The sequence below is a fragment of the Plectropomus leopardus genome, chromosome 17 (assembly GCF_026936395.1).
Source record: "Plectropomus leopardus strain MGB_pleo_1.0 chromosome 17, ASM2693639v1, whole genome shotgun sequence".
Classification (NCBI taxonomy): domain Eukaryota; kingdom Metazoa; phylum Chordata; class Actinopteri; order Perciformes; family Serranidae; genus Plectropomus; species Plectropomus leopardus.
Genome location: NC_142192.1, coordinates 26,447,995 through 26,473,594, shown reverse-complemented (window position 1 = coordinate 26,473,594; position 25,600 = coordinate 26,447,995). Strand labels below are relative to the sequence as shown.

Genomic DNA, 25,600 nt, shown 5'->3' with positions numbered 1-25,600 from the left:
TTCTTCAAATTTGGCACAAACATCTGGTTGGACTCCGTGATGTACTAATTGTAATTTGTTGGTCACTGTGACCTTACAAAACATGTTTTGGCCATAAGTCAAGAATTCAAATGTCACAAATATCTAACAAGATAAAATGATTAAGTGATGATATTTATATCCAAAAGGTCAAATGTCAACTTCACTGCAACATCATAATGTTCTGCAAAATCACTTTTCTTGTCATTACTCAACGTCATATCTCAAAAACAGAAGGGGAGACATTTGGTCAGATACTGAATCGTGACACTGATAGTGGGTGTCAACTATTAAACTGCGCTGATTGTGTAAATCTTCTGTGCTGCTGGACTGAAGATGTGTGTGAATCATTGGTGTAACAGACTTTGTAGCTTCTTTGCGGGAACATCTATATTTGAATCATTGTCAGCTGTCAATGTGAGCCTGAACAGACATGAATGTTAACTGTAACTGCAACTTAACTGGCGAACTGTGATGTTGTTTTTCTATTTTTTTCTTAAATTTTGTCAAATTGTTTGTAGGAGATAGGCACTTATGTTTCTGTCTTTGCTGTAATTGATTTTCTGACACACTGCACTATACATACATCTCTCTGTAATCGACCATCTCTCACGTGATGGGGCCACAGCAGCTGTGAGGCCACGGGCCCTTGGTGCAGCTGCACCGTCTGCACCGGTGCTGTGAGTGTGGGGTTCAGTGTTGAGTGGGGACATGTGGGGCCTCGGTGCCGACTGACAGACACTTTAGGAAATGGGACAAAGTCTTCCAGAAAATATGTCTGGAATTTGTAACAGAAACAAGAAGAGAAAAAAAGAGACAAACTTTCATAACTAAACCAAATGAAGGTTATGGTAACAGTGCGGTAATCTCTTAGATTATCAGTGATGTAAGTGTTTAACCCTTCGGTCTTGTAGATAAGTTTCAAGGATGTTGGCCAAGCTGTGGATATCAATAAATCAGTATGCGCAGTAACTTAGTTTAGTAATTTACCTAAGGTAATTGGGGTCAGAGTTATGTCATGTCTTCTTTCTAATGTAGTTCCTTCTCTGGTTTGTGCTACTTTGCATCCTCATGTAGGAGAATAATGTGAGCTGGGGTGAATTATGGAGTAATATTTAAAGGCAACATTTATTTGAAAGTAATCAGCATTAACTACATGTCCTTTTTTATGTTTTTTTTTTGTTTCTTGTATGGATTAACAGACTAAATATAAGGTGTTAATTAATGAGCCTTAGAGTTCCTAGTAGGAAGATTTTGTTGAGCTGCACCTGGTGGGAGGCAGATAGCTGGATAGCTGCATTGATGTTCGTAATCATATCGCTGGCTGCCCACTGGTCTCTTGGTTAGTTAGCTTTGGCCACTCAGCCCAGTTGGGTTGGAGCTTGCTAGCAGAGTGGCTCATTTGGCAACTGACACAAGTAATGTCATCCTGACCTAACAGCGTTGCTGTGCTAACATTATGCCCACCTCTGGTCTCCCCCAGATCGCCCCAGTGAGTAAGCGGCTCAATTTTGAGCTGCATAAACTTAAGGAATACTTTTCAAATAAAACACACAAAGTACAGCACATCATGAAGAAGAGCCAGTGTAACCCTTGAAATAAGTTGAGTGTGAGCCCTGGCTCTTTGCACAGCCCTGTTGGCCTGCACTGCTCTGTACTTCAAAGCATCTGCATGTTTACATACCAGGTTGCATCCACGTTGTATCAGTGCACACATGTCAACAGTCCTCTCACTCCTGTGAGCTCCCGCATTTATGGACCACATTCTGCAGCTTGTCCCGTATTGTTGTAACTCCCTTATTTTCTGCCCCAGGATGGGATTAAATCTCTGAAATTCCACAGAATTACATCAATCCAGTTTAACACATCAAAGAAATATGATACACGTTGAAGAGTGCAGCTCATTTGTTCTGTTAATTCTTCGTCAAACATTACAGCAAACCTGTGATGGTATAAAAAAGTGACTACCTGTTGCAACAAAGGCTTGGAGAAACTTCTGACTCTTTCAAACAATATAACTTATGAGCCAAAATGTCAGCATTTTATGTTACCCGATTGGCCTAGTCACTACTTTAAAAATGACTGCATGACGATTACTTTCCATTTTTATTGATTTTGATAAGACTGCATCAACAAAAATGCAGCTGAATGTACGAGGCTATAAAAATATCTCCAGAGATATTGGTAATCCGAGCGCAGAGTTGAATTATAGTGGGCAGCAGCGTGTGTTATTGTTTTGGCTGAGACTGCTGTCGGATCAGATCCAGCACCCCCCCCCTTTTTTTTTATTCTTGTTGACAAGAGAGGGGAATGCAAAATTCCAGCCTCCAACATGAACAATCATCTTGGCACGCTGGTACACAAGGAAAAGCTGAGCTAAAGAGGACGATGATGGAGCTTATAAAAAGATTTGACACAATGAGTCGAACCCAGAAGTTTATCACTTGGCAGCCGTCCTGTCAAAACAACAACCCGGACTCTTGGTGCTGCTGTCCCAGCCCAGGTTGGCTGCTGCTGGCAGCTGGATGGCAGAGAGGCTTTAAGCACGCACTTGAGTCATCCACCTCTTAATGGTCTGGGTTAGGAGTCTTTAGGGTCAGTGTGCTTATTAGCTTATCATTAAGACTAGAAACAGGTGGAAACAGCTGGCTGTGCTCTGTCTAATGTGCTTAAAACTAGAGGCCATGTTTAGATGGGATCACTTCAGCAGTGATATAACGATCAGGAACTTTTGTTGCCTTCAAATGGAAATCATGAGTTGGTGGCTATGAGATGGGAAGTTGTGCACACGTGATGCTTGGTATTCACTGCTGTTAGGCCATGGCAACATGGATGCTACTGTTGGTGTCTGTAAGCCACAGAGGCTAATGACAGGAAATGCAAAGGCACACATCTCAAGCTGTTGAGAATATAAACATTTTCCTCAGACGTATGAAATTAAAAAGGAAAACTCTATGCAAGTGAAATTACAATATATAAACTTAATATCCTGCAAAAAATGAACTTACAAAAAATGTCAGTGTTTGATGTGTGTTTTTATTTTTGCACAATTTAAAATACATAAAAAGACATAAATTAAAATAATAGTATATTTTGCAGGGAGAAGCAAAAAACTGAATGGGCTTAATTGAAGCCTCCCTAAAAACAAGGTTAAACTTTCACAGTTTTATAACAAACACAAACATTAACACACACAGAATAAAAGGACAGCAAAAAAGTGATGGCAAATTAATAACAGAATGTATTTGACAACAACATAAAAAAATTAAAGTAATAAATGTGAGTGTGTAATGTTTGTAAAAATGTAACTATGCATGCGTATGTGCATGTATGTCATGTAAATAACCCCAGTTATGTAACTCATTTCTGCTGCATTTGAAAGGCTCGGTTACAGTTTAACAGTTATGCACTGGGTTAAACTCATTGAAACATTTAAAAACAAGGATTGTCTTTTTTCCCAACATGTTGGAAACCGAAGCTGTTTACAGCTGTACACAGTAATCTATAGTATCGTGTGCTTTGTCAGAATGTGTTATGAAACAGTTTGTGTACCAATGGATAAGCTGCTGCAGATAAAAATCGCTTGAATAGTTCAAACATTAAACACACAAAAAAAGTTGTTTCAAACCCACTTATTCTATAGACTAATGTACGGTTTTGATATTTTACACGCATGAACAAATGAAAACTGAGATAATGGCCTTGATCTCTGATGAAAAGTCTCTTTTTGAAGTGATTCATACACACCATCAATGTCTATCAGCGTTCACCTAAAGTATCCTTCAGAGGGGATTTTCATCACATGTTGAGAGAAAAATAAGAAGAAAAAAGAGAGTGACAGAATAAGAGTTTCATCCCCACCTGCCTAGCAATGTAAACAAACACAGTCATAAAGGAGAGCTAAACAAACAGGAATACTCTTTATAGTGTGTTACCATGCGTGCCGCTGTAAGTGAGTGTCCCCGTTTCTTTATGTATTTTTCTTTGAAATTATCTTTGGAAACCCAAAGCAGATTGATATCCGTCTGTTGGCTCAGTGGAGTGTTTTCTCAGATAGTGTAATGTTTATTCTTGGTCCAGTATATCAACACTTAATGTTGACAACTATAGCAGTGAGAAAAATATGGGTCAAAAACCTCAAGCTGAAAGGGGCGTTCCTATCAGTGGTGCGTTGGTATTGGACTAATATAACCTTGCAGTAGTTTTATTTTGTGTAAAATCAAGCTTCAGATAAAGAAGACCTATTCTGTGTTCAAACCAACAACAGAGCAATAGTTTGACCAGCTAGGTTTTTGCCGAGTTGTTGTTGAAGTTTTGCTCAAGCAATCATTACTGTAGTTTGTGTGTGTTGCCTTCTTGCCACAAAGAACGTTGACTGAAAGTCATCTTAAGTTTTAATTTGTTCAAAAATATCAATGCTTTTCATCGATATCTGAGCCCCATTTTGACATCACAATTTAGGTCCCTATTGCATTCCTGTGTCCATCACAAAGCATAGAAAGTAAGCATAGCATCAGCTATCAAAGCCGAATAACATGGTACCACAGCTGGGAACAAAAACGTAATTGGTTGAGGACTGACCATGTCATTAGAGCGCTGAGAAACTAGCATGTTTCGCCCGTCAACAGCAACTATTGTTGCACGTTAGTTTGTGGCTTCCAACTTGCTTTTCTTTTTTTTCTTTTTTGGAAAGATTTTTTTTTTTTTCTGGCATGTACCTTCTTTTCCACTTCACTTGTTGATGTCTCTTGGATGGTATGTAATATTTCATACCTTCCTGGAATTTCACCAGGGAATATGATATATGACAATGCAATAAATAAACAATAGAAGCCCACAAAGTGTTTAGAAAAGTAACTCACACCCGTCGTCCTTAAATAGAGAAATACAACTGTACACCTTTTGTTTTCAACTTTCTCTCGGTCACAGAAGACTTAATCCCCTGGTATACTGTAAAAGTGTGACACCGCCCAAGCCTAGTCTCTATCCTCTGTGTTAATTCATCTTCGTTGTTGTTTTTTTACTGCCTGTGTCAAAATTGAAACTGCCTGTTCCTGTAGGGTATTTGTTGGGTCCTGCAGGACCTGTAGGTTCCCAATTTCAATGCAGTCCTCTTGACGGGACCCAGGAAAGTTGTTGAGATGTTTCAAGACAAAGTGGTCCACTGACTGACTGACTGACTGACATTGTCATCCCTAGAGCAACGCTGCTAGCACCACTAAAAATAACTGAAACTATTAGTCTTTGAAGTTAATAATGGTGGTTTAAGGCTTTAACTGGGCTTAAACATTCTACAAGCACACCCACAGGCTTTTTCTCATCAGATGCTGATGAATTTTGGACAGGCTGAATTGCTCCATCTGGAATGCTGTAAGACAAACACCTGTTAGCCACCTCGACAAAAATGCAAATAATTACTTCAAGTGCCAAATAAATTCATATTTCGTCATGCATTTATTATCTGCATGCATCAAGTGTATATATTTGTTATGTAACGTGTATATATCTGGAATCTGTGAAATACGTGTTTTTCATCATTCCCGACTCCCTGACTGGGTTAATTTTGGACTAAACTGGGATCTGTTCCTAAAACTGGGTTTATAATTCTTCACATTCTGAACATTCCCTCCAAATGTGCACATGAGCAATGGGTGACAGCCCCCCCCAACTCTCTTTGATTTCAAACTACACTTAAATAAAGTGAGGGAAGAGCAGCAGCAGCATGTAACTGCAGACACGACTCATCCTGACTTTCATGTCTGCCAGCAAAGCATTTTTTGAATATCTCAGGGATATAACCTGTAATGCTTTTCAGTATCTGTTGTGCGCCTGGCAGGCAGGGAGGGAGTAGCTGGGTTGGGTTTTGACTGAGAGCAGGATTACAGGCAGACAAAGTGCTGAGAGATACCTGCAGATTCCCGTAATCAGCTCTCTGAGAAGTGTGTCATCCGCTCTCGCCCAGATGTGATGACAAATCAAATTCAACCACAGAAGAGACTCACTCAAGTCGCCCATCTTGATTTTCTCTTGCAAAGTTAGACACTAAAAGACGGAGTGTAGTGGTGTAACCAAGCAAATTTACTCTGGTGCTGTACTTAAGTACAGCACCAGAGTAAAGGGAAATATTTTATATTTATTTTCATAATAATTAAAATATTTTAATATTTTTAAAGGGAAATGTTTTACTTTTTACTGCACTAAAATTAACTGAACACTTTGTTACTTTACATATTAAGATTTCTGCATGAAAATGGGAGAAAAGAGTTTATGAAATATGTTCTTTTGTTATTAATTAAGTTACCAAACAGTTTATACTATAATCAATTGATTAACAAAAAAATAATTGGCAACTATTTTGATAAACATTTGATGAGAGTCCATGCCTGAAGACACCTGCAGTGCAATTTGGCTTCACAGTCATAGCGCCACCTAGTAGTAACAGATTACTTTTTTTACACTTTAATGTTTTACCTGTAGCAGGTTCAACCGAGCAACCTCAAATTCTCTCATAATACTGCAAAGACTGTCGTGATACTCAGAAAAAAACTTGAGTTTTCATCAAATGCTTTTGCCATAGTTAACGCACTGTTCGCCATAAAACAGGAAGCACTTTTTGAGGGCCAAGGCATGCACCAATACTCACCAAACATGGCACAGACATCAAAAGTCCTAAACTGTGATATCTGATGTGATTTTTTTGCACTGATGTGCAAAAATGATTCTTCAGCGCTCCCTAGAAAATTTCAACGAAGCAGCCCCTGCGAGCCGTTAACCTAGAGCAATGAAACTTGAGAAACGTGTATAAGCTCAAGAGCTACAAAAAAACCTCTTGGAGCCATGCCCTAAACCCAACAGGAAGTCTGCCATTTTCATTTAAATTTTCATATTTTTTTGTAATTTTAGCCTCCATTTCAAAACAGTCAATCAGATTTCATCATTATTAATGTGTTTCTAATTTTTGGCTCATTTCTTGTGTTGCTCATTGCCCCCTCCTTGTGTCTTTCAAAGAAATCAATCAAACTTGCTCGGGTTTTAAGGGTTAATATACATTTTTTATATATTTTCTTGAGCTGCTTTCAGACGCCTTTCACAAGCATCTGAACTATTGAATCCAGAGCAAATTAGTTGGATTTCTTTCAAACACATGGGGAAAAAAGGTAAGGAGCATCTTGGTTAGAAATGTTCTACTAATTGCAATTACTAATTGCTAATTTGTGATTTTAAAACCAGCTTTTATTTCCATCACAATTTTTCGTAATTATTTTTCTTTAAAAATGTTTTGGATATTTTTCTAAGATAACATGCTTCCCAAACCTGCTGACACGCCAACATTTTTAAACTGGCCAAAATTATACCAGTTATAAAAGCAAAAGACTGTAAAATAAGGAATTATCGTTGAATTTTTAAATTTCCGACGGTCCTTGAACATATCGTGTGGAATGAACACTTCATGCATTTTCTCCGAGTCAACTCAAGGTCTGACTGAACACGCATGTTTGTTGTTTAGTTAAATATCTTAAAGTTTGTATCTTGAAGAAAAAGTATAGGTGTTCTCGCAGTGAAGAGCTTCCTTGACTGTTGTCTTGATTCCAGCGTGGTCGTACCGCTCAAACTGGCCCCGCCCCTCTGTGACGTGACGACGTGACTAACGGAAGTTTTCAAATCTCGAAGTCGGGAGCTGATTGTGTCTGTTTGTCCGTTTTCATCGCTGCTGCTACTCGGTAAAAACGCCAAAAAATAAAGTCCAAAGTCGATTTAAAATCAAGCGGAGGCAAAATCATCATCACCGACGTCAGTCCGGATCGTGTCTGGGTAACTTGAAGCGCGATTGGATGTGTTTTATGTAGCGGGTTAGCTAGCTAAAGTTAGCCGTGTGTTAGCTAACATGACCGAAAAAGTTCAAGTCGGACGCGTTGAAGTGCGCTAAAGCAGAGAGGAGAGGACATCGCTGTGGACGGTTTTGGGAATGTTCGGGAGTTTTCGTGTTCAAACATTGGACATTGTGGACATTTCACACGGGCTCCAGTGGACTTGGTGTCATTTTTGCTGGATTGGATTCAAGCTAACAGCCACCGGATGAAAACGTCGTCGGTAAGTTGTTTCATATTAATTATTTGTCTTGGTAAAGGCTTGTTATAGATGCTGGCTATCTGCTGTTTCAAAAATGGCGTTGTTTGTTGGTGTTTGTGTTTCAGACCGCCGTGTCTGCTTGGTTATTGTGTCAACCTTTCAGGGACTGCTCGTGCATGCAATGCGCTTATCATTCTTCATTTTTTGAAAATTTTGGATATTAAATATAATTTTAAGTTTATGCATTTTGGTTACATTTTGGGAACATTATGCACGTTTGTATAATCTTCGTATTTCCAGCTCTACTCCAAATATTAAGTCTAAAATACACTGTGTAAACGAAGTGGTTAAATTCATACCAATAAGTGCAAAACAAACAAACAATTGAAATCCAGTCAAACTGCAATTTCTGGTCCCACAGCCATTAAAGCATAAAAACATTGCATTGTATTACTTCTGAGTGTCATTCTATATATTCATATTTAAGTGGTCCCTAAGGGTTAATGACGTTGCTTTCACAACTGGTTGTTGTTGATGTGTCGTCCTGTGTTTTGATTGTTTGAGCTTTATGGCTGTATGCTTATAACGTTTGGGCCTCTAACATCTCTGAATCTGAAACTGCATACTTATTTCTTCTGTGCTTGGTTGCAAGACCTGCTAGACGCAGCTCTTATTTTTAAAATCCTTTATCTTACAGAGGTTTTGAGTAACTTGATAAAACCCAAAACACATGCCATGATTTCAAAATAGCCTTTCAGCAATTGCGCTGCTTAAATATCAGCGGGTACCTGTTTCTGGACAGAACTAAGCTGATATGAGCTGGTTCCTCCTGTTTCAGTCTCTGACAGGGGTGCCCAAACTTTTCAAAATGGGGGCCATATGAGATATTAGGAAAATCCCTGATTGTCAGCTGCTTCTTGCATCATATGGGTTATAAATGAATCAACTTGATTTTTGCCCCAATGTTATGTTGTTCTGTGTTGAGTCGCTTGAGCAGCTTTTTGTTAGGGGGTTTTCAGTTTTTTTTGCATTGTTTTTGTTATTGCTGTGTGTTTGCTGTGAAAAAAATACTCCATACACACAATATTTCTACATTAATATTTTTTTATATTTAAAATTTACATGTTAGTTTTATACATTGTATTGTCACGTAAGGCACAGTTTTATATCGTACAGACTTTTTGTAATTTATACACTTTACACACTTCACCTTATTCATATTATAAGTGAAATATTCATATATTTGCGCTAATAGTCTATTACTGTATTTCTTGGCATTTTTATTTTTACTCCTAACATACACAGCATATTATGCATACTTTATTTGGTAAATGTTTACGTATTGTACCAACTGGATATAACTGTATTTTTATTTTTACATTTATATTTTTACATGCTTGTGCTTGTTTATATTTCTTCTTGCTATTGTTCTCTATGCTGGCATCAGAGCGACTGTAACAAACCACAGTTTCCCCCCTGGGGATCAGTAAAGTATTTCTGATTCTGAATATGTAATGGAGGTCGGATTTCTAAAAGCTATCAAAAGTCTGCGCAAAACTTTTACTGTTTGTCTGTGGATTAGCATTAAATGCCAAGGTTTTTCAGTAGAGGGGGCAGTTAATATAACCTTACTGTACATGCTCAAAAGTTGAAAGATAAAAACTATTTCCACTGCCTGTTGACCATCACTTTGATATCACACATTCTACGCAATACCAAAAAAAAACTGGAAAAAAAGAAAGAAAGAAATTGCAGTCTAATGTGTGAATGCAGGACTCGTCGATGTTGAAACATGATGTGTCCTATGAACTGAGAAGGAAAAATTGTTGAACAATTGACAGTTACTGAAGTTTCTTTGGAGTTGATGACAAACTTTGTGATATTTTTAGGAATAGGAATGAGGAAAAGTGAATTTTCCTTGTAAATAATACCTCTGTCTGTCCTCTTTGTGTGTGTCTCTCAGGTCAGGAGCGAATCTGCATCGATTTCCAGTACGAGCAGGGGGGAAGGTCCAGTTTGTGATTGACGTGGTGTGCACCATGGACCATTCTCTCCACAACATGCAGAGGGACCTGTGTCCCAAAAACTCTGGCATCTACCCCAAGATGGACCTGACAGGAGGTAGGAAACTGCGCCAGTACATCCGCAGTGTCAGCTTCAACGGTATGTTGACGCCATAGGGCCCAGTTGGGCTTACCCTGAATAAGTAACATGCTGTCACCACCCAGGGGGCCAGCGGCCCGCAGGGTTGGATTCAGGGCTGGGCAGCATGAAGGGGAGGGTGTCCTGGGCGTGCTGACCCCTGGCATCATTGATTCCTCCTGAGGGGCTATATCCTGTGCATCCCGGGGGAGGATGTGGACATGGAATCCAAGTGGTCCATGTTCAATACCTCCATTGTGGAAGCGGCTGCTAAAAGCTGTGGTCCGAAGGTCGCCGGTGCCTGTCTTTGCAAGCAGCCTCGCATACCAAAACAAATGCTTTGTTTTAGGTACTGCGGGTAGACACCAGTGGGGTGCGGGAAGCTGTCGGGCGTCAGACAGCAACCTCCACACCTGCTGGTGGAAACCCAACAGAGAGGTGTTTTCCTAGACTGCACCGGTTGGCCTGAAGGGCTGCAGCTGAGGCAGTCGCCAAAGCAAAAACTTGGGTGTTCGGGAGGCCATGAAGGAGGAAAGTGTTGCTGGGGAGAGGGACGTCTGGAGTGCTCTGCTCTGCCTGTTGTCCCCGTGACCGGCCTTGAATAAAAGGCAGTAAATGGCACAGGTAACAGAAATTCATTTGTTTTAAAGATGAATTTCTGTTTTTATTCGAGACAGACAATAAAGAATCAGTCTATCACTCTGTCCATCTACCCTCTAGGGGAGAGTCTCTAGACTTTTATTAACTTTTGTTTTATTTGATCTGGATCTGGGGAGATAGTGATGACTCAGCCAATTAGTGTTGAGAGGACCTCCCACAGAATGGGGACACCGGGTCCCCCCCTCGGAGCCAGACCGGGAGGGGGGTGGTGCTTGTAGGCGAGCGTCTCTGGTAGGGATGTCAACATCTACACATGTAAACGGGTACACGGATAACAAATCATAACTGTTCAGAAAAATCAATAACCATTTACACGTCATTTTTTCCTCTCCTCCTCCTCGTTCATTTCTCACCAATAGCATTTTTAGGGGTGATAATGTTGCCTGAAAGCTTAAGATAATAAAATTAACTAACTATACACTTAAATGTTCCCACTAATGCAGTTATCCGCATACATAATAGATGCACAGGTGGCAATGTTACGTTGATATTTTAAAAAAAAACGCAGCCACAGCCAGTGTCGCCTCACTTCAAGTTGACTCGGGGCCACATGGACAACAAGCAACAAGCGATGAACAAGCGGAGCTTAAAAAAATATATTGTACAAAAGTGAGCAATAGTTAAAACAATGATTAACAAAGAAGGTTAAACCTTTTCCAGCTTTCACTTGTACGTTTTCTTTTCTGTCAAAATTAATGATTTTATTTTCAACTCATTTGAGTTTCTGTCATAAGTAGGTCTAAGCCTTAAATGGTGAGATGGATTGCCTACTTTTTAAGTTCTGTTCGCTGAATAAACATTTTTGTGCGATAACTAACTACTGGAATGGCTTTGATTTAATGAGATTAGGAGGTATTTGAATGGAGACAGAACCGTCTAGTGGTTATATAGCGCAACTGCGATAGAAAAAGATCATAACTCGTGTAACCGGGTACACGTCGGTTAGAAGTCCGTTTACACGTGTAGAAAAAATTGTAAACGTTGACACCCCTAGTCTCTAGGGCGGGACTTTGGCCATAGGGCCCAGTTGGGCTTGCCCTGAATAAGTAACATGCTATCACCACCCAGGGGCCAGTGGCCCGCAGGGTTGGATTCAGGGCTGGGCAGCATGAAGGGAGGGTGTCCTGGGCGTGCTGACCCCTGGCATCATTGATTCCTCCTGAGGGGCTATATCCTGTGCATCCCGGGGGAGGATGTGGACATGGAATCCAAGTGGTCCATGTTCAATACCTCCATTGTGGAAGCGGCTGCTAAAAGCTGTGGTCCGAAGGTCGCCGGTGCCTGTCTTTGCAAGCAGCCTCGCATACCAAAACAAATGCTTTGTTTTAGGTACTGCGGGTAGACACCAGTGGGGTGCGGGAAGCTGTCGGGCGTCAGACAGCAACCTCCACACCTGCTGGTGGAAACCCAACAGAGAGGTGTTTTCCTAGACTGCGCCGGTTGGCCTGAAGGGCTGCAGCTGAGGCAGTCGCCAAAGCAAAAACTTGGGTGTTCGGGAGGCCATGAAGGAGGAAAGTGTTGCTGGGGAGAGGGACGTCTGGAGTGCTCTGCTCTGCCTGTTGTCCCCGTGACCGGCCTTGAATAAAAGGCAGTAAATGGCACAGGTAACAGAAATTCATTTGTTTTAAAGATGAATTTCTGTTTTTATTCGAGACAGACAATAAAGAATCAGTCTATCACTCTGTCCATCTACCCTCTAGGGGAGAGTCTCTAGACTTTTATTAACTTTTGTTTTATTTGATCTGGATCTGGGAGATAGTGATGACTCAGCCAATTAGTGTTGAGAGGACCTCCCACAGAATGGGGACACCGGGTCCCCCCCTCGGAGCCAGACCGGGAGGGGTGGTGCTTGTAGGCGGCGTCTCTGGTAGGGATGTCAACATCTACACATGTAAACGGGTACACGGATAACAAATCATGACTGTTCAGAAAAATCAATAAACATTTACACATCATATTTTCCTCTCCTCCACCTCGTTCATTTCTCACCAATAGCATTATTAGGGGTGATAATGTTGCCTGAAAGCTTAAGATAATAAAATTAACTAACTATACACTTAAATGTTCCCACTAATGCAGTTATCCGCATACATAATAGATGCACAGGTGGCAATGTTACGTTGATATTTTAAAAAAAAACGCAGCCACAGCCAGTGTCGCCTCACTTCAAGTTGACTCGGGGCCGCATGGACAACAAGCAACAAGCGATGAACAAGCAGAGCTTAAAAAAATATATTGTACAAAAGTGAGCAATAGTTAAAACAATGATTAACAAAGAAGGTTAAACCTTTTCCAGCTTTCACTTGTACGTTTTCTTTTCTGTCAAAATTAATGATTTTATTTTCAACTCATTTGAGTTTCTGTCATAAGTAGGTCTAAGCCTTAAATGGTGAGATGGATTGCCTACTTTTTAAGTTCTGTTCGCTGAATAAACATTTTTGTGCGATAACTAACTACTGGAATGGCTTTGATTTAATGAGATTAGGAGGTATTTGAATGGAGACAGAACCATCTAGTGGTTATATAAGCATAACTGCGATAGAAAAGATCATAACTCATGTAACCGGTACACGTCGGTTAGAAGTCCCGTTTACACGTGTAGAAAAAATTGTAAACGTTGACACCCCTAGTCTCTAGGGCAGGACTTTGGCCATAGGGCCCAGTTGGGCTTGCCCTGAATAAGTAACATGCTATCACCACCCAGGGGCCAGTGGCCCGCAGGGTTGGATTCAGGGCTGGGCAGCATGAAGGGGAGGGTGTCCTGGGCGTGCTGACCCCTGGCATCATTGATTCCTCCTGAGGGGCTATATCCTGTGCATCCCGGGGGAGGATGTGGACATGGAATCCAAGTGGTCCATGTTCAATACCTCCATTGTGGAAGCGGCTGCTAAAAGCTGTGGTCCGAAGGTCGCCGGTGCCTGTCTTTGCAAGCAGCCTCGCATACCAAAACAAATGCTTTGTTTTAGGTACTCATGGTAGACACCAGTGGGGTGCGGAAGCTGTCGGGCGTCAGACAGCAACCTCCACACCTGCTGGTGGAAACCCAACAGAGAGGTGTTTTCCTAGACTGCGCCGGTTGGCCTGAAGGGCTGCAGCTGAGGCAGTCGCCAAAGCAAAAACTTGGGTGTTCGGGAGGCCATGAAGGAGGAAAGTGTTGCTGGGGAGAGGGACGTCTGGAGTGCTCTGCTCTGCCTGTTGTCCCCGTGACCGGCCTTGAATAAAAGGCAGTAAATGGCACAGGTAACAGAAATTCATTTGTTTTAAAGATGAATTTCTGTTTTTATTCGAGACAGACAATAAAGAATCAGTCTATCACTCTGTCCATCTACCCTCTAGGGGAGAGTCTCTAGACTTTTATTAACTTTTGTTTTATTTGATCTGGATCTGGGGAGATAGTGATGACTCAGCCAATTAATGTTGAGAGGACCTCCCACAGAATGGGGACACCGGGTCCCCCCCTCGGAGCCAGACCGGGAGGGGGGTGGTGCTTGTAGGCGAGCGTCTCTGGTAGGGATGTCAACATCTACACATGTAAACGGGTACACGGATAACAAATCATAACTGTTCAGAAAAATCAATAACCATTTACACGTCATTTTTTCCTCTCCTCCTCCTCGTTCATTTCTCACCAATAGCATTTTTAGGGGTGATAATGTTGCCTGAAAGCTTAAGATAATAAAATTAACTAACTATACACTTAAATGTTCCCACTAATGCAGTTATCCGCATACATAATAGATGCACAGGTGGCAATGTTACGTTGATATTTTTAAAAAAACGCAGCCACAGCCAGTGTCGCCTCACTTCAAGTTGACTCGGGGCGCATGGACAACAAGCAACAAGCGATGAACAAGCAGAGCTTAAAAAAATATATTGTACAAAAGTGAGCAATAGTTAAAACAATGATTAACAAAGAAGGTTAAACCTTTTCCAGCTTTCACTTGTACGTTTTCTTTTCTGTCAAAATTAATGATTTTATTTTCAACTCATTTGAGTTTCTGTCATAAGTAGGTCTAAGCCTTAAATGGTGAAATGGATTGCCTACTTTTTAAGTTCTGTTCGCTGAATAAACATTTTTGTGCGATAACTAACTACTGGAATGGCTTTGATTTAATGAGATTAGGAGGTATTTGAATGGAGACAGAACCATCTAGTGGTTATATAGCGCAACTGCGATAGAAAAAGATCATAACTCATATAACCGGGTACACGTCGGTTAGAAGTCCCGTTTACACGTGTAGAAAAAATTGTAAACGTTGACACCCCTAGTCTCTAGGGCGGGACTTTGGCCATAGGGCCCAGTTGGGCTTGCCCTGAATAAGTAACATGCTATCACCACCCAGGGGGCCAGTGGCCCGCAGGGTTGGATTCAGGGCTGGGCAGCATGAAGGGGAGGGTGTCCTGGGCGTGCTGACCCCTGGCATCATTGATTCCTCCTGAGGGGCTATATCCTGTGCATCCTGGGAGGATGTGGACATGGAATCCAAGTGGTCCATGTTCAATACCTCCATTGTGAAGCGGCTGCTAAAAGCTGTGGTCCGAAGGTCGCCGGTGCCTGTCTTTGCAAGCAGCCTCGCATACCAAAACAAATGCTTTGTTTTAGGTACTGCGGGTAGACACCAGTGGGGTGCGGGAAGCTGTCGGGCGTCAGACAGCAACCTCCACACCTGCTGGTGGAAACCCAACAGAGAGGTGTTTTCCTAGACTGCGCCGGTTGGCCTGAAGGGCTGCAGCTGAGGCAGTCGCCAAAGCAAAAACTTGGGTGTTCGGGAGGCCATGAAGGAGGAAAGTGTTGCTGGGGAGAGGGACGTCTGGAGTGCTCTGCTCTGCCTGTTGTCCCCGTGACCGGCCTTGAATAAAAGGCAGTAAATGGCACAGGTAACAGAAATTCATTTGTTTTAAAGATGAATTTCTGTTTTTATTCGAGACAGACAATAAAGAATCAGTCTATCACTCTGTCCATCTACCCTCTAGGGGAGAGTCTCTAGACTTTTACTAACTTTTGTTTTATTTGATCTGGATCTGGGGAGATAGTGATGACTCAGCCAGTTAGTGTTGAGAGGACCTCCCACAGAATGGGGACACCGGGTCCCCCCCCCAGAGCCAGACCGGGAGGGGGGTGGAGCTTGTAGGCGAGCGTCTCTAGGGCGGGACTTTGGCTATAGGGCCCAGTTGGGCTTACCCTGAATAAGTAACATGCTGTCACCACCCAGGGGGCCAGCGGCCCGCAGGGTTGGATTCAGGGCTGGGCAGCATGAAGGGGAGGGTGTCCTGGGCGTGCTGACCCCTGGCATCATTGATTCCTCCTGAGGGGCTATATCCTGTGCATCCCGGGGGAGGATGTGGACATGGAATCCAAGTGGTCCATGTTCAATACCTCCATTGTGGAAGCGGCTGCTAAAAGCTGTGGTCCGAAGGTCGCCGGTGCCTGTCTTTGCAAGCAGCCTCGCATACCAAAACAAATGCTTTGTTTTAGGTACTGCGGGTAGACACCAGTGGGGTGCGGGAAGCTGTCGGGCGTCAGACAGCAACCTCCACACCTGCTGGTGGAAACCCAACAGAGAGGTGTTTTCCTAGACTGCGCCGGTTGGCCTGAAGGGCTGCAGCTGAGGCAGTCGCCAAAGCAAAAACTTGGGTGTTCGGGAGGCCATGAAGGAGGAAAGTGTTGCTGGGGAGAGGGACGTCTGGAGTGCTCTGCTCTGCCTGTTGTCCCGTGACCGGCCTTGAATAAAAGGCAGTAAATGGCACAGGTAACAGAAATTCATTTGTTTTAAAGATGAATTTCTGTTTTTATTCGAGACAGACAATAAAGAATCAGTCTATCACTCTGTCCATCTACCCTCTAGGGGAGAGTCTCTAGACTTTTATTAACTTTTGTTTTATTTGATCTGGATCTGGGGAGATAGTGATGACTCAGCCAATTAGTGTTGAGAGGACCTCCCACAGAATGGGGACACCGGGTCCCCCCCTCGGAGCCAGACCGGGAGGGGGGTGGTGCTTGTAGGCGAGCGTCTCTGGTAGGGATGTCAACATCTACACATGTAAACGGGTACACGGATAACAAATCATAACTGTTCAGAAAAATCAATAACCATTTACACGTCATTTTTTCCTCTCCTCCTCCTCGTTCATTTCTCACCAATAGCATTTTTAGGGGTGATAATGTTGCCTGAAAGCTTAAGATAATAAAATTAACTAACTATACACTTAAATGTTCCCACTAATGCAGTTATCCGCATACATAATAGATGCACAGGTGGCAATGTTACGTTGATATTTTAAAAAAAAACGCAGCCACAGCCAGTGTCGCCTCACTTCAAGTTGACTCGGGCCGCATGGACAACAAGCAACAAGCGATGAACAAGCGGAGCTTAAAAAAATATATTGTACAAAAGTGAGCAATAGTTAAAACAATGATTAACAAAGAAGGTTAAACCTTTTCCAGCTTTCACTTGTACGTTTTCTTTTCTGTCAAAATTAATGATTTTATTTTCAACTCATTTGAGTTTCTGTCATAAGTAGGTCTAAGCCTTAAATGGTGAGATGGATTGCCTACTTTTTAAGTTCTGTTCGCTGAATAAACATTTTTGTGCGATAACTAACTACTGGAATGGCTTTGATTTAATGAGATTAGGAGGTATTTGAATGGAGACAGAACCATCTAGTGGTTATATAGCGCAACTGCGATAGAAAAAGATCATAACTCATGTAACCGGGTACACGTCGGTTAGAAGTCCCGTTTACACGTGTAGAAAAAATTGTAAACGTTGACACCCCTAGTCTCTAGGGCAGGACTTTGGCCATAGGGCCCAGTTGGGCTTGCCCTGAATAAGTAACATGCTGTCACCACCCAGGGGGCCAGTGGCCCGCAGGGTTGGATTCAGGGCTGGGCAGCATGAAGGGGAGGGTGTCCTGGGCGTGCTGACCCCTGGCATCATTGATTCCTCCTGAGGGGCTATATCCTGTGCATCCCGGGGAGGATGTGGACATGGAATCCAAGTGGTCCATGTTCAATACCTCCATTGTGGAAGCGGCTGCTAAAAGCTGTGGTCCGAAGGTCGCGGTGCCTGTCTTTGCAAGTAGCCTCGCATACCAAAACAAATGCTTTGTTTTAGGTACTGCATGGTAGACACCAGTGGGGTGCGGGAAGCTGTCGGGCGTCAGACAGCAACCTCCACACCTGCTGGTGGAAACCCAACAGAGAGGTGTTTTCCTAGACTGCGCCCGGTTGGCCTGAAGGGCTGCAGCTGAGGCAGTCGCCAAAGCAAAACTTGGGTGTTCGGGAGGCCATGAAGGAGGAAAGTGTTGCTGGGGAGAGGGACGTCTGGAGTGCTCTGCTCTGCCTGTTGTCCCCGTGACCGGCCTTGAATAAAAGGCAGTAAATGGCACAGGTAACAGAAATTCATTTGTTTTAAAGATGAATTTCTGTTTTTATTCGAGACAGACAATAAAGAATCAGTCTATCACTCTGTCCATCTACCCTCTAGGGGAGAGTCTCTAGACTTTTATTAACTTTTGTTTTATTTGATCTGGATCTGGGGAGATAGTGATGACTCAGCCAATTAGTGTTGAGAGGACCTCCCACAGAATGGGGACACCGGGTCCCCCCCTCGGAGCCAGACCGGGAGGGGGGTGGTGCTTGTAGGCGAGCGTCTCTGGTAGGGATGTCAACATCTACACATGTAAACGGGTACACGGATAACAAATCATAACTGTTCAGAAAAATCAATAACCATTTACACGTCATTTTTTCCTCTCCTCCTCCTCGTTCATTTCTCACCAATAGCATTTTTAGGGGTGATAATGTTGCCTGAAAGCTTAAGATAATAAAATTAACTAACTATACACTTAAATGTTCCCACTAATGCAGTTATCCGCATACATAATAGATGCACAGGTGGCAATGTTACGTTGATATTTTAAAAAACGCAGCCACAGCCAGTGTCGCCTCACTTCAAGTTGACTCGGGCCGCATGGACAACAAGCAACAAGCGATGAACAAGCAGAGCTTAAAAAAATATATTGTACAAAAGTGAGCAATAGTTAAAACAATGATTAACAAAGAAGGTTAAACCTTTTCCAGCTTTCACTTGTAACGTTTTCTTTTCTGTCAAAATTAATGATTTTATTTTCAACTCATTTGAGTTTCTGTCATAAGTAGGTCTAAGCCTTAAATGGTGAGATGGATTGCCTACTTTTTAAGTTCTGTTCGCTGAATAAACATTTTTGTGCGATAACTAACTACTGGAATGGCTTTGATTTAATGAGATTAGGAGGTATTTGAATGGAGACAGAACCATCTAGTGGTTATATAGCGCAACTGCGATAGAAAAAGATCATAACTCGTGTAACCGGGTACACGTCGGTTAGAAGTCCCGTTTACACGTGTAGAAAAAATTGTAAACGTTGACACCCCTAGTCTCTAGGGCGGGACTTTGGCCATAGGGCCCAGTTGGGCTTGCCCTGAATAAGTAACATGCTATCACCACCCAGGGGGCCAGTGGCCCGCAGGGTTGGATTCAGGGCTGGGCAGCATGAAGGGGAGGGTGTCCTGGGCGTGCTGACCCCTGGCATCATTGATTCCTCCTGAGGGGCTATATCCTGTGCATCCCGGGGGAGGATGTGGACATGGAATCCAAGTGGTCCATGTTCAATACCTCCATTGTGGAAGCGGCTGCTAAAAGCTGTGGTCCGAAGGTCGCCGGTGCCTGTCTTTGCAAGCAGCCTCGCATACCAAAACAAATGCTTTGTTTTAGGTACTGCGGGTAGACACCAGTGGGGTGCGGGAAGCTGTCGGGCGTCAGACAGCAACCTCCACACCTGCTGGTGGAAACCCAACAGAGAGGTGTTTTCCTAGACTGCGCCGGTTGGCCTGAAGGGCTGCAGCTGAGGCAGTCGCCAAAGCAAAAACTTGGGTGTTCGGGAGGCCATGAAGGAGGAAAGTGTTGCTGGGGAGAGGGACGTCTGGAGTGCTCTGCTCTGCCTGTTGTCCCCGTGACCGGCCTTGAATAAAAGGCAGTAAATGGCACAGGTAACAGAAATTCATTTGTTTTAAAGATGAATTTCTGTTTTTATTCGAGACAGACAATAAAGAATCAGTCTATCACTCTGTCCATCTACCCTCTAGGGGAGAGTCTCTAGACTTTACTAACTTTTGTTTTATTTGATCTGGATCGGGGGAGATAGTGATGACTCAGCCAGTTAGTGTTGAGAGGACCTCCCACAGAATGGGGACACCGGGTCCCCCCCCCAGAGCCAGACCGGGAGGGGGGTGGAGCTTGTAGGCGAGCGTCTCTAGGGCGGGACTTTGGCTATAGGGCCCAGTTGGGCTTACCCTGAATAAGTAACATGCTGTCACCACCCAGGGGGCCAGCGGCCCGCAGGGTTGGATTCAGGGCTGGGCAGCATGAAGGGGAGGGTGTCCTGGGCGTGCTGACCCCTGGCATCATTGATTCCTCCTGAGGGGCTATATCCTGTGCATCCCGGGGGAGGATGTGGACATGGAATCCAAGTGGTCCATGTTCAATACCTCCATTAATGGAAGCGGCTGCTAAAAGCTGTGGTCCCAAGGTCGCCGGTGCCTGTCTTTGCAAGCAGCCTCGCATACCAAAACAAATGCTTTGTTTTAGGTACTGCGGAGTAGACACCAGTGGGTGCGGGAAGCTGTCGGGCGTCAGACAGCAACCTCCACACCTGCTGGTGGAAACCCAACAGAGAGGTGTTTTCCTAGACTGCGCCGGTTGGCCTGAAGGGCTGCAGCTGAGGCAGTCGCCAAAGCAAAAACTTGGGTGTTCGGGAGGCCATGAAGGAGGAAAGTGTTGCTGGGGAGAGGGACGTCTGGAGTGCTCTGCTCTGCCTGTTGTCCCGTGACCGGCCTTGAATAAAAGGCAGTAAATGGCACAGGTAACAGAAATTCATTTGTTTTAAAGATGAATTTCTGTTTTATTCGAGACAGACAATAAAGAATCAGTCTATCACTCTGTCCATCTACCCTCTAGGGGAGAGTCTCTAGACTTTTACTAACTTTTGTTTTATTTGATCTGGATCTGGGGAGATAGTGATGACTCAGCCAGTTAGTGTTGAGAGGACCTCCCACAGAATGGGGACACCGGGTCCCCCCCCCAGAGCCAGACCGGGAGGGGGGTGGAGCTTGTAGGCGAGCGTCTCTAGGGCGGGACTTTGGCTATAGGGCCCAGTTGGGCTTACCCTGAATAAGTAACATGCTGTCACCACCCAGGGGGCCAGCGGCCCGCAGGGTTGGATTCAGGGCTGGGCAGCATGAAGGGGAGGGTGTCCTGGGCGTGCTGACCCCTGGCATCATTGATTCCTCCTGAGGGGCTATATCCTGTGCATCCCGGGGGAGGATGTGGACATGGAATCCAAGTGGTCCATGTTCAATACCTCCATTGTGGAAGCGGCTGCTAAAAGCTGTGGTCCGAAGGTCGCCGGTGCCTGTCTTTGCAAGCAGCTCGCATACCAAAACAAATGCTTTGTTTTAGGTACTGCGGTAGACACCAGTGGGGTGCGGGAAGCTGTCGGGCGTCAGACAGCAACCTCCACACCTGCTGGTGGAAACCCAACAGAGAGGTGTTTTCCTAGACTGCGCCCGGTTGGCCTGAAGGGCTGCAGCTGAGGCAGTCGCCAAAGCAAAAACTTGGGTGTTCGGGAGGCCATGAAGGAGGAAAGTGTTGCTGGGGAGAGGGACGTCTGGAGTGCTCTGCTCTGCCTGTTGTCCCCGTGACCGGCCTTGAATAAAAGGCAGTAAATGGCACAGGTAACAGAAATTCATTTGTTTTAAAGATGAATTTCTGTTTTTATTCGAGACAGACAATAAAGAATCAGTCTATCACTCTGTCCATCTACCCTTTGGGGGAGAGTCTCTAGACTTTTATTAACTTTTGTTTTATTTGATCTGGATCTGGGGAGATAGTGATGACTCAGCCAATTAGTGTTGAGAGGACCTCCCACAGAATGGGGACACCGGGTCCCCCCCTCGGAGCCAGACCGGGAGGGGGGTGGTGCTTGTAGGCGAGCGTCTCTGGTAGGGATGTCAACATCTACACATGTAAACGGGTACACGGATAACAAATCATAACTGTTCAGAAAAATCAATAACCATTTACACGTCATTTTTTCCTCTCCTCCTCCTCGTTCATTTCTCACCAATAGCATTTTTAGGGGTGATAATGTTGCCTGAAAGCTTAAGATAATAAAATTAACTAACTATACACTTAAATGTTCCCACTAATGCAGTTATCCGCATACATAATAGATGCACAGGTGGCAATGTTACGTTGATATTTTAAAAAAAAACGCAGCCACAGCCAGTGTCGCCTCACTTCAAGTTGACTCGGGGCCACATGGACAACAAGCAACAAGCGATGAACAAGCGGAGCTTAAAAAAATATATTGTACAAAAGTGAGCAATAGTTAAAACAATGATTAACAAAGAAGGTTAAACCTTTTCCAGCTTTCACTTGTATGCTTTTCTTTTCTGTCAAAATTAATGATTTTATTTTCAACTCATTTGAGTTTCTGTCATAAGTAGGTCTAAGCCTTAAATGGTGAGATGGATTGCCTACTTTTTAAGTTCTGTTCGCTGAATAAACATTTTTGTGCGATAACTAACTACTGGAATGGCTTTGATTTAATGAGATTAGGAGGTATTTGAATGGAGACAGAACCATCTAGTGGTTATATAGCGCAACTGCGATAGAAAAAGATCATAACTTCGTGTAACGTACGTCGGTTAGAAGTCCCGTTTACACGTGTAGAAAAAATTGTAAACGTTGACACCCCTAGTCTCTAGGGCGGGACTTTGGCCATAGGGCCCAGTTGGGCTTGCCCTGAATAAGTAACATGCTATCACCACCCAGGGGGCCAGTGGCCCGCAGGGTTGGATTCAGGGCTGGGCAGCATGAAGGGGAGGGTGTCCTGGGCGTGCTGACCCCTGGCATCATTGATTCCTCCTGAGGGGCTATATCCTGTGCATCCCGGGGGAGGATGTGGACATGGAATCCAAGTGGTCCATGTTCAATACCTCCATTGTGGAAGCGGATGCTAAAAGCTGTGGTCCGAAGGTCGCCGGTGCCTGTCTTTGCAAGCAGCCTCGCATACCAAAACAAATGCTTTGTTTTAGGTACTGCGGGTAGACACCAGTGGGGTGCGGGAAGCTGTCGGGCGTCAGACAGCAACCTCCACACCTGCTGGTGGAAACCCAACAGAGAGGTGTTTTCCTAGACTGCACCGGTTGGCCTGAAGGGCTGCAGCTGAGGCAGTCGCCAAAGCAAAAACTTGGGTGTTCGGGAGGCCATGAAGGAGGAAAGTGTTGCTGGGGAGAGGGACGTCTGGAGTGCTCTGCTCTGCCTGTTGTCCCCGTGACCGGCCTTGAATAAAAGGCAGTAAATGGCACAGGTAACAGAAATTCATTTGTTTTAAAGATGAATTTCTGTTTTTATTCGAGACAGACAATAAAGAATCAGTCTATCACTCTGTCCATCTACCCTTTGGGGGAGAGTCTCTAGACTTTTGCTAACTTTTGTTTTATTTGATCTGGATCTGGGGAGATAGTGATGACTCAGCCAATTAGTGTTGAGAGGACCTCCCACAGAATGGGGACACCGGGTCCCCCCCTCGGAGCCAGACCGGGAGGGGGGTGGAGCTTGTAGGCGAGCGTCTCTAGGGCGGGACTTTGGCCATAGGGCCCAGTTGGGCTTACCCTGAAAAAGTAACATGCTGTCACCACCCAGGGGGCCAGTGGCCCGCAGGGTTGGATTCAGGGCTGGTGAGCATGATGGGGAGGGTGTCCTGGGTGTGCTGACCCCTGGCATCATTGATTCCTCCTGAGGGGCTATATCCTGTGCATCCCGGGGGAGGATGTGGACATGGAATCCAAGTGGTCCATGTTCAATACCTCCATTGTGGAAGCGGCTGCTAAAAGCTGTGGTCCGAAGGTCACCGGTGCCTGTCTTTGCAAGCAGCCTCGCATACCAAAACAAATGCTTTGTTTTAGGTACTGCGGGTAGACACCAGTGGGGTGCGGGAAGCTGTCGGGCGTCAGACAGCAACCTCCACACCTGCTGGTGGAAACCCAACAGAGAGGTGTTTTCCTAGACTGCGCCGGTTGGCCTGAAGGGCTGCAGCTGAGGCAGTCGCCAAAGCAAAAACTTGGGTGTTCGGGAGGCCATGAAGGAGGAAAGTGTTGCTGGGGAGAGGGACGTCTGGAGTGCTCTGCTCTGCCTGTTGTCCCCGTGACCAGCCTTGAATAAAAGGCAGTAAATAGCAGGTAACAGAAATTCATTTGTTTTAAAGATGAATTTCTGTTTTTATTGAAGACAGACAATAAAGAATCAGTCTATCACTCTGTCCATCTACCCTCTAGGGGAGAGTCTCTAGACTTTTACTAACTTTTGTTTTATTTGATCTGGATCTGGGGAGATAGTGATGACTCAGCCAATTAGTGTTGAGAGGACCTCCCACAGAATGGGGACACCGGGTCCCCCCCCCCAGAGCCAGACCGGGAAGGGGGGTGGAGCTTGTAGGCGAGAGTCTCTAGGGCGGGACTTTGGCTATAGGATGTTGAGAGTACCTTCCTAGGGACACAACAATTTTACATACTTACGACATCTATTGCACGTCTGTCCGTCCTGGAAGAGGGATCCCTCATCATCCTCTGCCGCTCTTCCTGAGGTTTCTTCCTTTTTCTTCCCCCGTTAAAGGGGTTCTTTTTGGGAGTTTTTCCTTAGGTGATGTGAGGGTCTAAGGGCAGAGAGATGTCGTATGCTATAAATCCCTCTGAGGCAAACCATGTTTTGTCTTAATGGGCTTTAAAAATAAAATTGACTTGATTGCCCAGTACGGACCGCAAACGCTCTCTATGTAGAGTGGTAGAGAGTGTTCGGCTGCGGTCAAAAAGTTCAAATAATCTACTTTCCACTTTTCCTTCTTCTCCACAGAAAACATCACAAAGTCAAGGAAAGATGTGAGGGAGACTTCATCAGGACGAAAAAGACGACTCCTCCTCTCCTCGGCTCTGTGATGATGTGATGGCTGGTGCTATTGATGATGGTCTGCTGTGATCAAACTACAGTGTTCAGATGATGGACCACAAAAGCACATCCTCACGGTACTGGCTTCTATGCAGAAGGTTGGTTTTTTTTCTCGGGCAGCGAAGCAAAGGCCCTCTTGAAATTGCTAAAATGATTAGCGCTGAGCACCCCCTAAAATTAAAGGAATGATTATGGGCCCGAGCACCTACCCCAGGGCAGAATATTTCTTCAATCTTTCTTTAATAATGTGCCACACATTGAATGGAAAGACTCTTAGCACAGACTGGCATTTTGATAGGCATCTCCTCTATCTGTACCTTAATTATCCTTCTTTTACACTGTTGTGTGCAGATGCTATATTGTTTTGTAATCATGCAATTTGTGATTTTCTAATTCTAGGTTTTCTTCAAAAGACCTTTATATCAGTGTTTTGACACTGTGGTATTACACTTATTTTCACACATATTTGTTATGTTTATTAAACTTGGTTAATACTGTTTTACTCTGTGAATGATTTGCCAAATAATTACTTGGTTTTCTCTTAAGTGTTTGGTATCGATCAGCATAGGAGAGCATCATGGTTTCAAGTATTAAAGATTTGAAGGCCTGTAGTGAACTTTATCAGCACGTTAGGAAAAAATTAGATCTAGAAAATTAAAACA

General features: G+C 44.0%; 1 long non-coding RNA gene across 1 annotated transcript; it reads left to right on the top strand.

Moving 5' to 3' along the window:
- The first annotated feature begins 6,286 nt into the window (after positions 1–6,286).
- Positions 6,287–25,440, top strand: LOC148186676 (uncharacterized). The gene is made up of 3 exons (XR_015779428.1): positions 6,287–8,109; positions 10,052–10,209; positions 24,846–25,440. It is a non-coding gene; the product is annotated as an uncharacterized LOC148186676 (long non-coding RNA).
- The last annotated feature ends 160 nt before the right edge of the window (positions 25,441–25,600 follow it).